The following is a 17,625-nucleotide window of genomic DNA, read 5'->3' as shown; positions in this document are numbered from 1 at the left end:
AACACGTATCTAAACTATCTAGATTATATGATACATTCTTACCAAGAAAACATACAATGGACAGCTATCCATAAGAGCACATAACATATTTGCAGTGGCATTCAGAAACGGTTGGATTGAATGGCCAAGTAAATGAGTATGTTTACATGCACAGTAGTAATTAGATATTAAACTGATGATGGCAGATTATGCAACAACCATGTAAACACCTTACTCTGTTTATCTTAATCTGCGTAAGGTCAAAATCGAAGTAAGTATACTCCGATTAAAACACCTAGTTTTCTGAGCAATCTTTCAAATGATTAGAACATCCCGTTCCAGCAGTGTCTTTGATCAACCCATGTGCTAGCACCAGCAGAGCGAGCCGCCCTCTTTAGCCGAGTAAAGTGAGTTCGAAACAACTGTATGTATGAAGTAGTTTTCACAAAGGAACTTTATTTCTGAATCAAATTCACTTCCCAAAAATAACATGGTAGAATGTTCATTTTTCAGCATTTTTTCAGAGTGCCATCAGGTAGTCTGATTTCAGATGTGTCCATGTAAACAAATCAAATCACATTTTATTGGTGACATACACATGGTTAGCAGATGTTATTGCGAGTGTAGCGTAATGCTTGTAAACAGTAGGATTATGAGGGAAATTGTTCTTCTTGCAAATCATGTAAATGTTTTAATCAAACTATTATATTAATCTATCCACAATAATCACAATATTGTGTGCATGTAACCGTACTCAGTGTTTGAATAAAGCATATATGTCAAGTGATTTTTCATATGGAAATAGGTTTGGTTAGCTCTGGGGTTTGCACGTGACTAACCGTTTAACAGACAGTTTCCAGAGATGGTATTTACATAGGACTTAACTCTGCCAATATTGAACCAGAGATAAATTGAGATCTTTTTTTATAGCAGTGGCCAGCGCATTAGGAAATGCCTGCCTGCCTCTGCCTATTCTACTGTCACCAAGGTTGTAAAGAGAGCTGACCCGACCAACAACTGCAATGGTAAAAGTTCCTTTTCCTGAAAAAAGGGGCACTGTTTTTAACTGAGATCCCACACACGAAGTCTGTAATATGCTGGCTATCCTGTAATCATGCCCCCAAGGTGCCATTAACAGTGAAAAACAGGAAATGACTCATTTCAAACCACTGGATTGCAACACCTACAGTAAGAAAGGATGAATAACAGTCACCCAGTAAAATACTACTTGAGTAAAAGTATAAAAGTATTTGGATTTAAATATACTTAAGTATAGAAAGTAAATGGAATTGGTCAAATATACTTAAGTATCAAGAGTAAAAGTATAAATAATTTCAAATGCCTTATTAAACAAACCAGGCTGCACTATTTTTCATACATTTTTTATTGACAGATAGCCAGGGAGCACACTCCAACACTCAGAACTAATTTACTAATGAAGAACGTGTTTATTGAGTCCGCCAGATCAGAGGCAGTAGGGATGACCAGGGATGTTCTCTTGATAAGTGCGTGAATTGGACCATTTTCCTGTCAAAACGAGTACTTTTGGGTGTCAGAGAAAATGTACGGAGTAAAATATACATTATGTTCTTGTTGGAATGGAGTGAAGTAAAAATAAAAATATAAAATAGTAAAGTAAAGTACAAATACCCTGAAAAACAAGTAGCACTTTAAAGTATTTTTAAGTATTTTACACCACTGAGTGTACCCTGCTTGCACAACCCATGTATTCCTAGTCTCTGGCAGCGTTTGGAACTGCTGATCTGCGGCCATGACGGAGACATGGATTTCCCCAGAGAACACTGCTACCTACTCCAGCTGCTCTCTCGTCACCTGACTAAGTTTTTCTCTCATAGTCCCAGAGCATCTGGTCAACGTGGTGGTAAAGATTTCCTCTTTTCTCCCTCTCTCACCTGTTGCATCATTTGAATTCCTTGCTGTCACTGTCACTTGTCCACTCAAACTTAACATTGTTGACATCTATCGCCCACCAGGTGCCCTTGGAGAGTTCCTCAATAAGTTTAACACCTTGATAAACTAATTTCCTGACAATGGCTCACCACTCATTGTACTGGGCGACTTTAACCTCCCGACTCCTGACTTCAATAAAACATTTTCCACCTGGTACTTTCTTTCCACTCTTTTGACCTCTTCCTTTCCCAGTCACCTCCCACTCACAAGGCAGGCAATACTCTTGACCTCATCTTCACTAGAGGCTGTTCACCTACTAATCTCACTGCAACCCCCCTCCATGTCTCTGATCACTACTTTGTTTCCCTTTCTCTAGATCTCTCTTCCAAACCTACCCACTCAGCCCCTACCCAGATGGTCATGCTCTGCCACAATCTTCGTTCTCTCTGCACCGCTGTCTCCTCTCCTATCCTCTCTTCCTTCTGCTTCCTTACTACTCTCCTCCTTTCTGCATCCTTTGACTCTCACTGTCCCCTTTCCTCCCAAGCGGTGCGATCTTCCCCTCCCGCTCCATGGCTGAGTGACTCACTGCGTGCTAACAGAACATGGCTGCGGGCAGCTGATTAGAAATGGAGGAAAACAAAACTTCCCTGAGGACCTTTCTTCCATCCATTCCCTCCTCTCTACCTTCGCTTCCTCTGTATCTGCTGCTAAAGCCACTTTCTATCACTCTAAATTTCAAGCTTCTGCCTCCAACCCTGGGAAACTCTTCTCCACTTTCTCCTCCCTCAATCCTCCTCTCCCTCTCTGCTGAAGACTTTATCAACTACTTTGAAAAAAGGCTGACGGCATCTGCACCTCTTTCACTCAGCCGACTGAGTCCACTGGTCGCACTCACACAAAACTACCCTACGCTTGGAGTTTTTTCTCCCTTATCTTTCCAGATGAAATCATGCGAATAGTGATGTCCAGCCGCCTGATAACCTGCCCACTTGACCCCATTACCTCCTTCCTTCTCCAGACCACCTCTGGAGACCTTCTCCCATTCCTCATCAACTATTTCCTGACCACTGGCTTCATCCCCTCTGACTTCAAGATGGCCTCCTCAAGAAACCAACACTCAAACACTCTGACGTCAAAAACTACAGACCGGTATCCCTTCTTTCTTTTCTTTTCTTTCCAAAACACTTGAACAAATCTCTCGTCATCTCTCTCAGAACAATCTTCTTCACCCTGACCAGTCAGGCTTCAAGGCGGCTCACTCAACTGAGACTGTTGTCATTTGTGTCACGGTGGCTAACCTCTCTCCACAAAGCTGACTCTCTTTCCTCTGTTCTCATCCTCCTAGATCTATCCGCTGCCTTCAACACCGTGAACCATCAGATCTCTCCTATCAGGTGGTGTGGAGTAGATCTGTGTCTGCAGCATGTACCCTCACTACTGGTCTCCCACAGGTCTCAGTTATAGGCCCTCTCCTCTTTTCTCTTTACACTAAGTCACTCGGCTCTATCACATCCTCATATGGTCTCTCCTATCATTGCTATGCAGATGACATTAAACTACTCTTCTCCTTCTCCCTGACACCCAGGTGGCAACACACATCTCTTCATGCCTGGCAGACATCTCAGTTTGGATGTCGGCCCACCACCTCAAGCCCAATCTTGACAAACAGGATCTGTTCTTCCTCCTGGGAAAGGCCTGCCCGCTCCAAGACCTCTCCATCACGGTTGACAACTCCATGGTGTCCCTCTCCCAGAATGACCCTGTCGTACTCTGCAAACATCAAAGCAGTGACTCACTCCTGCAGGATCATGCTATACAAGATCCATAGAGTATGACTTTTCCTCACAAAGAAGCCAGCACAGGTCCTAATCATGGCATCTCCCGTCTAGACTACTGCAACTCTCTGTTGGCTGGGCTCCCTGCTTGTGCCATCAAACCCCATGCAACTTATCCAGAATGCTGCAGCCCGCCTGGTGTTCAACCTTCCATGTTCTTCCATGTCACCCCACTCCTCCACACACTGCACTGGCTTCCAAATGAAGCTCGCATCATCTTCAAGACCCTGGTGATTTCCTATGGAGCAGCAAGGGGAACTGCATCTCCTTACCTTCAGGCTATTCTCAAACCCTACATCCCAACCCGAGCACTCCATTCCACCACTTCTATTCTCTTGGCCCTCCCACCCAGCCCAGTCAAAGCTCTTCACCGTCTCGCAACCAATGGTGGAACAAACAGAACCAGGAGTGGCCACTGTAGAAACCGTCAAAAATGCTATATATTATTGTCACACAGGATTGGTGCAGTGAAATTTGTCAGCCATTGTAGTATGGCACCCCTGGAGCCATTTAGGAGTAAGTGCCTTGTTCAATGGCACATCTGCATATTTTTTACCTTGTCAACTCAATGTTCTAACCGCTAGGCTACCTTCCCATTCGATTAAACCCTTTCCCATTTAAAAACTATTTATAACTAGTTGCAAAATTTATAAACAGTTGCAAAATGCTGAAAATTGTCACAGTGTTCCTATCATCTCTACTACCAGTACTGCACCAGTTTTTACTTAAACATTGCATCAAACATGTTTTATACCTTATTTATTAAAGTGTGGGTGGGAGGTCATCGGCATCATACTCCATGACCTATTGACCTCCACCTGCTGACGGAATACATCAGGAGGAGAGAGGAAAAGAGAGAGGAAGAGAGAGAGGAAGAGAGAGAGAGGAAGAGAGAGAGAAAGAGAGCGAGGCAGAGAGAGAGAGAATCGTCAATTGTTGTGGGAGATGTGTTTTCGCTCTCTTAATGGACTGAGTGCAGGGCATCTATCAGTCAAGTATATCTAAGGAGTGTCTCCTTTTTCCATTGCACAAAGGACTATCTATATCTTGATGGAGTGTCCACATTCTGAGGCTTGGGTAACGTCCCAAAGAGCACCCAAATCCCTATGTAGTGCACTACTTTGACCCCACAGCCTTTTTGAGCCCACAGCCCAGGACACATATGGTATATATTGTTATCAGGATTAATGTGTGTGGGGTGGGTTCTAAGGTACAATTTATAGAGCCTATCAATGGGAACATATACTTTACTGTCTCTTAACCTATCCACCCTTTGTTTTACGAAACATACAGTACCAGTCAAAAGTTTGGACACACCTACTCATAGAATAATAGTGAAGACATCAAAACTATGAAATAACACATATGGAATTATGTAGTAACCAAAAAAGTGTTAAACTAAACATATTTTAGATTTTAGATTCTTCAAAGTAGCCACCCTTTGCCTTGATGACAGCTTTGTAAACTCTAGGCATTCTCTCAACCAGCTTCATGAGGAATGCTTTTCCAACGGCCTTCCCACATTTGCTGAGCACTTGTTGGCTGCTTTTCCTTCACTTATAGGCTTTCTCTTTGTGAAGTGTCTCTGAACTGTTGATCCCGAGTTCCTGTCAACACACTTGTATAAACAAACAGCAGTCAGACGCATGCAGGCAGAGACATACGCTCAAACACACACAAATATAAACACACACACACACACACCAAAGAACACACGTGTTAACACACACACACTTTTCTTGACTAAGCGATCGGATTTCACTCAAAGATCAGGGACTACTGAATATATTTTTCAATGGCATTTCAAGGCCCGCATTAAGCTTGTTGGTATAGTTGACAGGGAAATAACATATAGATACAATTTCCCACAATGTCCAATCCATACAATCTCCACGTCTTTCAATGATGCCACACTAAACCATAGAAGTTCACAATCTGGAATAAGAAACTGCATCAAAAGTCTCCAACAGAGTTGAGGTTAATTCCATTTCAATTCAGGAAGTCAACTGAAATTCCAATTCCAATTGAGGACATTGAATTGAAATGGAACTTAACCCCTTACTCTGGTCTCCACTCACAAAACTTATGGGAGTCTACAGTAACAGCAGTGATGTCCGTATCAATGCAAAGGCACAGGCAGGGTTAAGGAGGTTACAGGTTAGCCCGAGGGACAGTCGTCAGTCATGTGCTAAATTGCACGAGTGTCACTCTGGTCAATGAGGTGAGAGGCACCTGTAATAACAAGCCCTGGGAGGGAAGCCCACCATACATTCACCTCCTATGACAAATGTTTGGACAGCACTCACTCCCTTCAGATGTTGGCTTCTGTTTTTCCGAGCATGCTGTTTTTCTTGAGAGGAGGTTGTTAAGGGGTTTATGATCTGCACACAATACCCCATAATGTCAAAGTGGAATTTGTTTGTAGAACATTTTTAAATTAATAAAACATGAAAAGCTGGAATTTCATGAGTCAATAAGTATTCAACCCATTTGTTAAAGCAAGCCTAAATCAATTCAAGAGTTAAAATGTCATGAACAAATCATAATACGTTGCATGGACTCATTCTGTGTTCAATAACAATGGTAAACATGATTTTTGAATGAATAACCCATCTCTGTACCCCTCACATACAATTATCTGTAATTATCAGTAGTGAGTGGTAAATGTATGAATTAAGCTTTGGATGGTGTATCAATACACCCAGTCACTATAAAGATACAGGCGTCCTTCCTAACTCAGTTACTGGAGAGGAAGGAAACTGCTCAGGGATTTAACCTGAAAGCCAATGGTGACTTTAAAACAGTTACAAAGTTTAATATTTGTGATATGAGATAAATCAGACTTGATCAACAACATTGTAGTTACTCCACAGTGCTAACCTAAATGACAGAGTGAATTGAAGGAAGCCTGTACAGAATAACATTTTTCCAAAACATGCATCCCTGTTTGCAACAAGGCACTTAATTAATACTGCAAAAAATGTGGCAAAGAAATTCACTTTTGTCCTGAATAAAAAGCGTCATGTTTGGGGTAAATCCAACACATCACTGAGCACCACTCTTCATATTTTCAAGCATGTGGTAGCTGTATCATGTTGTGGGTATGCTTGTCATCGGCAAAGACTAGGTCGTTATTTTAGGATAAAAGAAATGGAATACAGCAAAGCAGGTAAAATCATAGAGGAAAACCTGGTTCAGTATTCTTTCCAACAAACACATAAAGATTAATTCAACTTTCAGCAGGAAAATAACCTAAAACACAAGGCCAAATCTACACTGGAGTTGCTTACCAAGATGACACGGAGTTGCCTAGTTACACTTTTGACTTAAAATCGGCTTGACAATCTATGAAAAGACTTGGCTTTATATCAATGATCAACAATTAACCTGACAGAGCGTGAAGAATCTTTAAAAGAATAATGGGCAAATATTGTACAATCCAGGTGTGCAAAGCTCTTAGGGGGAAATTCCAACCCGAGTTAAGCGCGCGTAAATGGAATATAATTCAATTTTATGCACTTTTCTCTCTATGCATATTCTGACCTTGAATTTAAGCATGAGAATAGTAGGCTATTCATTTGAGGTGGAACTCAATACACAGTGTTCTGACTTCATTATTTTATTATCCCACCACCTTTATGCATGAGAAACCATGTCTAAGATCTAGCAAACCTACCTGTTCCAAGTGGAAAAAGCATCTAATTTTCTGATAGACAAAACACAATTTTCAAAGCATTGTAATTTACAACTTGATCAAGTCTATTGATAAGAGCTAGGTAAATTAGTAATTAGTTTGGATAAGGGGATTGTAAATGACACTTGTTTTAGATCTATTTTACCTTATGATCACTGAGGACAAAAGTGAAATTTGTCAGACAGCAGCAAAGTGAACCATATCAACATGTCAAATTTCTTACAGCAAAGTTGACGAAATGCTGTGCCATTATGCAGAACTTAAATTGTACGGTCGTTTAACTTGCAGGGATGAGCACTCTCAAATGTCTTAATTATAGGCTCCCTCGACTTTCACTGTCTCCTATTTCTATTAAATATCAGTATCGACCATCAGTAGGTATCATAACCACACACATTCAACTGCCAATTTACTGTTAGTTCCCTTCAGTTGGTGTAACCTACATTATTATCTGTCTCAGCCTCCAGTATTTATGCTGCAGTAGTTTATGTGTCGGGGGGCTAGGGTCAGTTTGTTATATCTGGAGTACTTCTCCTGTCCTATTCGGTGTCCTGTGTGAATTTAAGTGTGCTCTCTCTAATTCTCTCTTTCTTTCTCTCTCTCGGAGGACCTGAGCCCTAGGACCATGCCTCAGGACTATCTGACATGATGACTCCTTGCTGTCCTCAGTCCACCTGGCCATGCTGCTGCTCCAGTTTCAACTGTTTTGCCTTATTATTATTGGACCATGCTGGTCATTTATGAACATTTGAACATCTTGGCCATGTTCTGTTATAATCTCCACCCGGCACAGCCAGAAGAGGACTGGCCACCCCACATAGCCTGGTTCCTCTCTAGGTTTCTTCCTAGGTTTTGGCCTTTCTAGGGAGTTTTTCCTAGCCACCGTGCTTCTACACCTGCATTGCTTGCTGTTTGGGGTTTTAGGCTGGGTTTCTGTACAGCACTTTGAGATATCAGCTGATGTAGGAAGGGCTATATAAATACATTTAATTTGATTTGATTTGATGATATTATTCCAATGACATTGTTTTGTTTACTTTAATTTGCTTCCTCTGTAAACATCCTCACGGCTCTTTGGTTAGTGCTGAGTATCAGTAGACGATATAAAAAAATACATTTAGGCTTATTAAATCGTTACAATTTGATCCCGACACATGGCGCAATACTTGGCCATGTCATCACGCAGTTCCATTGTCATTGCAGGCAATATAGGAGGGTATAGCCTACTATTGTACACTATTCCCCCTATTATAATTATATGTACACTAACCTTCCAACATTACCATCGGTTGAAGAACTGAATTTGGCAATTTTCAGAATGAACCAAACCATCGTTTTCTTTCTAACGCCCGTAAAGGAAATCCAAGCCTCTTATGATTCATAAATACTTTCCTAAATAATCTACAAGATCATAGTATTTTTAAATCTACCAATTGGTACTGAAACAGAGACGAATATGCATAGATTTAGAACGTTTTCTATTATTGATCCCTAATATTCTGAACCCGTTCGTTCACTCGATATATTCTAGTCTGTCAGCAAAATTCGAATTAAAAGTTGCACTGTATTTAAAGGGATGGCTTAAAATAAATGTACTGAAAACCCCATTGAATGAAAACTCCATGAGAAAATCTGTTGGCCAGCAAGTGGGAGGGTTTTCAGCAATTGAATGACATTTATTCAGAGCGCACAATGTAGCCACACCTGCAGAACGTGTTACGCGACTGAAACAGGTAAGTCTGAATACCAAATACTGAGAAGTGCGTAGAAAGGCTTGGGTAGGAAAGCCATAAACTTCTAAGTTGGGATCGGGCACTTAGAGACTTCTGTCAGGGGCTGAATAATTATATACAGTGCCTTGCGAAAGTATTCGGTCCCCTTGAACTTTGCGACCTTTTGCCACATTTCAGGCTTCAAACATAAAGATATACAACTGTATTTTTTTGTGAAGAACCAACAACAAGTGGGACACAATCATGAAGTGAAACGACATTTATTGGATATTTCAAACTTTTTTAACAAATCAAAAACTTAAAAATTTGGCGTGCAAAATTATTCAGCCCCCTTAAGTTAATACTTTGTAGCGCCACCTTTTGCTGCGATTACAGCTGTAAGTCGCTTGGGGTATGTCTCTATCAGTTTTGCACATCGAGAGACTGACATTTTTTCCCATTCCTCCTTGCAAAACAGCTCGAGCTCAGTGAGGTTAGATGGAGAGCATTTGTGAACAGCAGTTTTCAGTTGTTTCCACAGATTCTCGATTGGATTCAGGTCTGGACTTTGACTTGGCCATTCTAACACCTGGATACGTTTATTTTTGAACCATTCCATTGTAGATTTTGCTTTATGTTTTGGATTATTGTCTTGTTGGAAGACAAATCTCCGTCCCAGTCTCAGGTCTTTTGCAGACTACATCAGGTTTTCTTCCAGAATGGTCCTGTATTTGGCTCCATCCATCTTCCCATCAATTTTAACCATCTTCCCTGTCCCTGCTGAAGAAAAGCAGGCCCAAACCATGATGCTGCCACCACCATGTTTGACAGTGGGGATGGTGTGTTCAGCTGTGTTGCTTTTACGCCAAACATAACATTTTGCATTGTTGTCAAAAAGTTCAATTTTGGTTTCATCTGACCAGAGCACCTTCTTCCACATGTTTGGTGTGTCTCCCAGGTGGCTTGTGGCAAACTTTAAACAACACTTTTTATGGATATCTTTAAGAAATGGCTTTCTTCTTGCCACTCTTCCATAAAGGCCAGATTTGTGCAATATACGACTGATTGTTGTCCTATGGACAGAGTCTCCCACCTCAGCTGTAGATCTCTGCAGTTCATCCAGAGTGATCATGGGCCTCTTGGCTGCATCTCTGATCAGTCTTCTCCTTGTATGAGCTGAAAGTTTAGAGGGACGGCCAGGTCTTGGTAGATTTGCAGTGGTCTGATACTCCTTCCATTTCAATATTATCACTTGCACAGTGCTCCTTGGGATGTTTAAAGCTTGGGAAATCTTTTTGTATCCAAATCCGGCTTTAAACTTCTTCACAACAGTATCTCGGACCTGCCTGGTGTGTTCCTTGTTCTTCATGATGCTCTCTGCGCTTTTAACGGACCTCTGAGACTATCACAGTGCAGGTGCATTTATACGGAGACTTGATTACACACAGGTGGATTGTATTTATCATCATTAGTCATTTAGGTCAACATTGGATCATTCAGAGATCCTCACTGAACTTCTGGAGAGAGTTTGCTGCACTGAAAGTAAAGGGGCTGAATAATTTTGCACGCCCAATTTTTCAGTTTTTGATTTGTTAAAAAAGTTTGAAATATCCAATAAATGTCGTTCCACTTCATGATTGTGTCCCACTTGTTGTTGATTCTTCACAAAAAAATACAGTTTTATATCTTTATGTTTGAAGCCTGAAATGTGGCAAAAGGTCGCAAAGTTCAAGAGGGCCGAATACTTTCGCAAGGCACTGTAATCTATCAATCAAATTTCAATAATGTGTATTTATAAAGCCCTTCTTACATCAGCTGATGTCACAAAGTGCTGTACAGAAACCCAGCCTAAAACCCCAAGCAGCAAGCAATACAGGTGTTGAAGCACGGTGGCTAGGAAAAACTCCATAGAAAGGCCAAAACCTAGGAAGAAACCTAGAGAGGAACCAGGCTCTGAGGTGGCCAGTCTTCTTTTGGCTGTGCCAGAGGAGATTGTAAGAGTACATGGCCATTAAGGCAAGATCGTTCTTCAAGATGTTCAAACGTTCATAGATGACCAGCAGGGTCAAATAATAATAATCACAGTCGTTGTCGAGGGTGCAACAGGTCAGCACATCAGGAGTAGATGTCAGTTGGCTTTTCATAGCCAAGCATTCAGAGGTCGAGACAGCAGGTGCGTTAGAGAGAGAGAGTCGAAAAATCAGGTCCAGGATAGGGTAGCACGTCTGGTTAACAGGTCAGGGTTCCATAGCTGCAGGCAGAACAGCAGAAACTGGATCAGCAGCATGACCAGGGGGACTGGGGACGGGAACCGCCAGGAATCATCAGGCTAGTTAGTCCTGAGGCATGGTCCTAGTGCTCAAGTACTGGGCCAACCACAGCCCCCACACCCCTAGAGGGATATCAACAGTCCACCAACTTACTACCCTGAGACAATGTGGAGTATTGCCCACAAAGATCTCCCCCACCACACGAGCCTGAGGGGGCGCAAGACCGGACAGGAAGTTAATATCAGTGACTCAACCTACTCAAGTCGAGAATAGCAAAACAATCCTGGCAAGACGTGATGCACCCCTCGTAGGGACGGCATGGGGGAGCACTAGCAAGCCAGTGACTCAGCCCCCATAAGGGTCAGAGGCAGGGAGTCCCAGCAGAGAGGGGAGCCAGCCAGGCAGAGACAGCAAGTGTGGTTCGTCACTCCAGTGCCTTGCTGTTCACCTTCACACCCCTGGGCCAGACTACACTCAATCACAGGACCTACAGAAGAGATTAGTCTTCAGGAAAGACTTAAAGGTTGATATGGAGTCTGCGTCTCTCACATAATCAAGATACAGTGACAAGCAGTCATCAAGGCAAAGGGTGGCTACTTCGAATAATCTAAAATCTATTTTGATTTGTTTAACACTTTTGGTTTCTACATGATTCCATGTGTTATTTCATCGTTCTGATGTCTTCACTATTATTCTACAATGTAGAAAATAGTAAAAAATAAGTACTGTATTTCAGTACATTCATACAACCTAACCATTGCGAAACATCTATACGATCAAACAAACCTCACATAGCAAATCAGCAATTACATTTTTGGGGGACCAAATTCGACACTCTTTCATTGACCTCCATGCTTTCATTGACCTTCACTTTGTGGTCTTATTTTAGTGGACAGATTTTGGGTTAAGTAAACCCTCTCTAATTCTCCAACTGTACATTTAGATAGCTAGAGTGTACTTTTATAACATTTACATAGACAACCAACTGTATTTTAATATTACTGTATTATACCGGTGGTCAGGAAGATCTAATCACAATTGGTTCACAATGGATCTTGTGATTGTCTACACCTGTTCACAAATGTGGGGACAATCAGAATGTGGATAATAAGCAGGGCTTTAAAGAGCAACTAGAAAAGATTATCTAAATGTTTAAATAGTCAACAGATAGAACACAAAATACCCCTGTGTCTGAGGTGTGTTGATGATGAGCCACGGCCTGTTCACCCCACTACCATCCAGAAGACGAGGTCAGTACAGGTGCATCAAAGCAGGGACCGAGAGACTGAAAAACAGCTTCTATCTCAAGGCCATCAGACTGTTAAACAGCCACCACTAACATTGAGTGGCTGCTGCCAACATACTGACTCAACTCCAGCCACTTTAATAATGGAAAAATTGATGTAAAAATGTATCACTAGCCACTTTAAACAATGCTACTTAATATAATGTTTACATACCCTACATTACTCATCTCATATGCATATACTGTACTCTATACCATCTACTGCATCTTTTCATCTTTATGTAATACATGTATCACTAGCCACTTTAAACAATGCCACTTAATATAATGTTTACATACCCTACATTACTCATCTCATATGCATATACTGTACTCAATACCATCTACTGCATCTTGCCTATGCCGTCCTGTACCATCACTCATTCATATATATTTATGTACATATTCTTTATCCCTTTACACTTGTGTGTATAAGGTAGTAGTTGTGGAATTGTTAGGTTAGATTACTCATTGGTTATTACTGCATTGTCGGAACTAGAAGCAAAAGCATTTCGCTACACTCGCATTAACATCAGCTAACCATGTTTATGTGACATTTTATGCTTCCTGCACCATTTCCTGTTATTCATGAGGCTCTTGAGGTTTACTTCACATGAATTCTGAGGTGGTCTCACCTTCCTGACATTGCTTCCTCTGTGGGCTCCATTTCCGTCTGGCATTAAGCCAGTTCAATTGTCAAACGCACACTTGTTTGTTGTTTTCAACTCTCTACAGACAGCAGGTGCGGTAGAGATACTCAATGATTGGCTATGAAAAGCCAACTGACATTTACTCCTGAGGTGCTGACTTGTTGCACCCTCGACAACTCCTGTGATTATTATTATTTGACCATGCTGTTCATCTATGAACATTTGAACATCTTGGCCATGTTCTGTTATAATCTCCACCCGGCACAGCCAGAAGAGGACTGGCCACCCCTCATAGCCTGGTTCCTCTCTAGATTTCTTCCTAGGTTTTGGCCTTTCTAGGGAGTTTTTCCTAGCCACCGTGCTTCTACACCTGCATTGCTTGCTGTTTGGGGTTTTAGGCTGGGTTTCTGTACAGCACTTATCATATATCAGCTGATGTACGAAGGGTTATATAAATACATTTGATTTGATTTGATTTGATTTTGATTTGATGTAAGAAGGGCTATATAAATACATTTGATTTGATATTTCAACCTTTTAAAGCCGGCGCTCTTTTATTGTCAAACCCTAGCCCCACGATTGGTAATTTACCGGTCTTATATGAACTTGCTTGCACTGAGGTGGGAGGGGTGGCAATATCTGAGGTGTGTCTTTAAATCATGCACCAAAGTGCCAATTTCAGTATGTGTGAGCTGTTGGGGATATTTAAGACCAACCAAAAGCTGGTCTTAACGGTAATGTGATTATGGCATGGATTCTGACAATGGAAGGATAGCCTATCCAGCCGTGAAGCCCAGTGCCCATATGCACATAGAACAAGAGAGATGTGCTTTTTGTGCCGGTAAACCTTGTATTTAGATTATTTTCTATTTTATCCCCATTTAGTTTAGTTTGATTAAAAAACAAGCATAGCCTCCTCTCAATGAAGGCTGTGTTTTTGTTTGTTTTTATCCTGCCCAATGCATTCGCCAAGTAGTCAAGACTATCGATAAAGGGTTTGGCTCGTGAGACCGCTTTGACATCAATCTTACTCACCAAAGCTGTATTAAAATATCATGTTTGGCAGCAGCAAAACGGTGAGCGGACATCCCCTTTTAATCCATGTAGGCTATTCAATTATTTTAGCCAGGTTCCTCTAAAAACCCAGCATAGGCTATATGCCGATCATAGAACAATGGATGAGATAATCCGGTGACCCACAATGGACTAGGGCAGAATATTCTGTGTCCCCAGCCGAATTGGAGTTGATGACAACGCAAAGACTGTCAATAAACTACAGAACTTAAGACAAACACATGCAGTATTAATCCATGGAACACCTTGATTGGCCAGTGAGTGGCCAAGCCCTTCACAACTACAACTTCATCAAAACACAGCTCTTTCACGCCACCTGAACCTATAGCGCTACCACCAGCGCTTAGATTTACCATTACGTTAGATCTCTCTCTCTCTCTCTCTCTCTCTCTCTCTCTCTCTCTCTCTCTCTCTCTCTCTCTCTCTCTCTCTCTCTCTCTCTCTCTCTCTCTCTCTCTCTCTCTCTCTCTCTCTCTCTCTCTCTCTCTCTCTCTCTCTCTCTCTCTCTCTCTCTCTCTCTCTCTCTCTCTCTCTCTCTCTCTCTCTCTCTCTCTCTCTCTCTCTCTCTCTCTCTCTCTCTCTCTCTCTCTCTCTCTCAAAGCAACAACTAAAGCTTTGCATCCCTTACATAGCATGATGATGATAGCAAGCCTCTCAAACTCACAGAGTGGCCTGTTTAACCTGTAGGTAATTTGTAGCGTGAAGAATTAGCAAAAAACTACTTCAAGGTCTTTGGGTCTTCACAGTAAACTAACAAAAAAGAACTGATGACTTTTCCAGTTATTTGCTACAGTGGCAGTCAGTGCCAGTAATCCTATTATGTTACAGCACTCCTAATAGTACAAATAGAGGCATGGTTGCTAAGCTTATTTGCCCATACTACATTAGAACATACTGAATCAATGGTATTTACTCTGAGTCATTGCGGATATGCTCTTGCTCCCAAACAGAGCACCAGCAAATGGTCTGATTAAGGAGAGAAGAATCATCCCATAGGAAACATGGCGTAGCTTTTGATTTGTTTGACTGCATTGTACACAAGGTCAGGATGTTATCAGACGATAACATATCAGCATCTCCGGTTCTGAATCTAGATTAGAACCTTGACAGTTGACTTGCATTTCACTGAGGAGAATTGGCAAAGGCAGATGAGCAGTGTTGTTGAGGATGGTGGTTCAACTAAAAAGTGGTCCTATTCCCTTTTTTACTTTTGTGCATTTTACCCCCTTTTTCTCCCCAATTTCAATCTTGTCTCATCACTTCAAATCCTCAACAGGCTCGGGAGAGGTGAAGGAGGAGTTCGCCAACACCCGCCAGTTTAACCCGGAAGCCAGCCGCACCAATGTGTCGGAGGAAACACGGTTCAAGGAGGATACCCAACCCAACCTCTATGCAGGGTGATAGCCATCCCCAGATTGTGTCTGTGTTTTGACCTAGGTGTCGATTTCATCCCTTCTCTCTTGTAGTGCCACCCGAAACAGATGGCACTGTGACTGTAGGGAGCCGAGTCTAAGCTGTCGCTGGGAATTCCCATAGGAATCTCTTCCTCTCTTCTCCATTCACTCATATACTGTAGGACAGCGGGCTCCAAACACCTTGCAGGCTTGTAATCAAATCAAATCAGTAAATCCAATCTAATTTTAGTGGTCACATACACATGTTTAGCAGATGTTATTGTGAGTGTAGTGAAATGCTTATGCTTCTAGATCCGACAGTGCAGCAGTATCTAACAGGTAATATCTAACAAATTCCACAACAAAACCTAATACATACAATGTAGTAAAGGAATGGGATAAGAATAGATAAGTATAAGTCTGTAGGTAGGCAGCTGCCTCTCTGTGCTAGTGGTGGCTGTTTAACAATCTGATGGCCTTGAGACGGAAGCTGTGCGTGTGTAAGTGACTGTAAGGTGACACAAAGGACATGTAAGAGACCGTAAGGTGACACAAAGGACTTGTAAGTGACTAAGGTGACACAAAGGACATGTAAGTGACTGTAAGGTGACATAAAGGACATGTAAGTGACCGTAAGGTGACACAAAGGACTTGTAAGTGACTAAGGTGACACAAAGGACATGTAAGTGACTGTAAGGTGACATAAAGGACATGTAAGTGACTGTAAGGTGACACAAAGGACATGTAAGTGACTGTAAGGTGACATAAAGGACATGTAAGTGACTGTAAGGTGACATAAAGGACATGTAAGTGACCGTAAGGTGACACAAAGGACTTGTAAGTGACTAAGGTGACACAAAGGACATGTAAGTGACTGTAAGGTGACATAAAGGACATGTAAGTGACTGTAAGGTGACACAAAGGACATGTAAGTGCGTTTCGCTCTCTTTTACTTACCACTCTTTGTAACTGTAAACAGCACAGAGGAAGGAGCGTTGCACCTTGCAGGTGAACAGAGGACAAGGAAAGGAAATTAGGATATGACCCGCACTGAAAAAGGGGGCCATTTTGCCACCTCTCCAGGGACGAGGTGTGATAGTCACCAATTTGACAGTTCATTTCCAGGATACAATTGTGAGATGGAATTTGTTTGTAGTATACATTAGAGAGACTTCTTGTTTGTGTGTGTGAACATCGACTTCCGGAGAGAGCGCAGATCAGGTCAGTTTATACATTGTAAGATATTACTCCTCCATTATTATGGGATTTCCCAATCCCAAGCTTTATCTCCAAGGCATGAAATCATTGGTGATTTCAGTTACAGAGCAAGTCCGTACCATGCGCTTTCTAACAGCCTCAGATTCCTGAAAACCTGAGGATCCCAGCCAAGTCTCAACAAGTTGCCAAATCCACCTTTCCTCACTGTTTTCTTTCATTGTCCTTCATGTGATTTTTTTTTGCAGTCAATCCCAATTTCAACTCCCCGTGTTTTAGCAGTGTTTCTGTGTGTGTGGCGGGGGGGGGGGGGGGGTATGACACGGAGCTGGATAGTGTTAACTCCACAGGGAGAGCGGTATCACTTTAAAGGCTTTGGCATGGGAGGGAGCCGCCAGTGTCGACATGTCCCACAACCCACTTGGGAATGCCAGGCCCATCCCGGACCCACACTGCCACATTCATGTTCCTCATGTTACCCAGTGAGTAACGCTGCGATCACATTTCCCCGCTAAAGTGGCCTGTGTTTTCACATATATGCACACCCACGTTTGCACAGGAGCACCAACACACGTGTGCGCACACAAGCACAGAACCGCGCAT

General features: G+C 42.0%; 1 pseudogene; it reads left to right on the top strand.

Annotated features, from left to right (window-relative positions):
* The first annotated feature begins 1,593 nt into the window (after positions 1-1,593).
* On the top strand, positions 1,594-15,814 carry LOC118965351 (annotated as a pseudogene).
* The last annotated feature ends 1,811 nt before the right edge of the window (positions 15,815-17,625 follow it).

Source organism: Oncorhynchus mykiss, chromosome 7 (assembly GCF_013265735.2).
Source record: "Oncorhynchus mykiss isolate Arlee chromosome 7, USDA_OmykA_1.1, whole genome shotgun sequence".
NCBI lineage: Eukaryota > Metazoa > Chordata > Actinopteri > Salmoniformes > Salmonidae > Oncorhynchus > Oncorhynchus mykiss.
The sequence above is the reverse complement of the archived record's forward strand: the minus strand, read 5'-3'. Positions and strand labels throughout refer to the sequence as shown.